This window comes from Anticarsia gemmatalis, chromosome 5, assembly GCF_050436995.1.
Source record: "Anticarsia gemmatalis isolate Benzon Research Colony breed Stoneville strain chromosome 5, ilAntGemm2 primary, whole genome shotgun sequence".
NCBI lineage: Eukaryota > Metazoa > Arthropoda > Insecta > Lepidoptera > Erebidae > Anticarsia > Anticarsia gemmatalis.
In genome coordinates, this window is record NC_134749.1 from 2873730 (window position 1) to 2874593 (window position 864).

An 864-nucleotide genomic window follows, 5' to 3' on the forward strand; every position below is an offset into this window, starting at 1 on the left:
AGTTCAAATACCACGTCACAGTCACCCATCTATGGAATGACCGTGCCAAGATTTGCTTCACAGATCGTTTACCGACCAACAAGCGCAACTGGCTATGGTCGCCTCATGTATGTTATGTTTATAAAACATGTATACGCGGAAACATTAGATAAAGAAACAATTTATTAATAAACAAGGAAAATATACTGATATTGATACTTCCCCTACTGAAGCTGATAACCTGAAGATAATATTGGTCAGTTTGATCAATTTAAAGAGAATTACTATAATATAACACTTGCATTTCTACACTCATCACTACGCACTACACACCCTCGCACACATACATCTTGACTTTCAAGCTGCGAACGATTTGGTCAAACAATAAGCGATAAATTACAAGGTATGAGTTAATTGTTATGAATTTTTTGAGAATTAAATTAAAGTCTAATGGGAACTTACTTACTTAATACTTGACTTAACTTCATCTAATCTCATTTTTTTTTATTTAAGTCACAGTTGTTTAATACTTAAGCTTCTTACATACTTTATTTAAATAGTGAGACTATAACATCGGAACCGAAATCATTGTCAGTAAAATATTGCAGTGACTCTATTAACCCTAGTAGGACACTCGGGCCGCTGCAGCGCGGGCGTTATCTCTCACAAACAAACAAACATTTTTTCATACAAATCCATTGATGAGATCTAGAGAACGTATATTATTATGCTACTCCTTTAAACCCAACAATCCAGCATCACGTGTTCTACAGGATATCCAAGATTAAGCCAATAGAAGCAAAGGAATCAACGGTGACTGCAAATAGCCGCTTCACAAAGGTAAAGTAGGTAATTGGTGGCATTACTAGACTGGCAATGGGCACT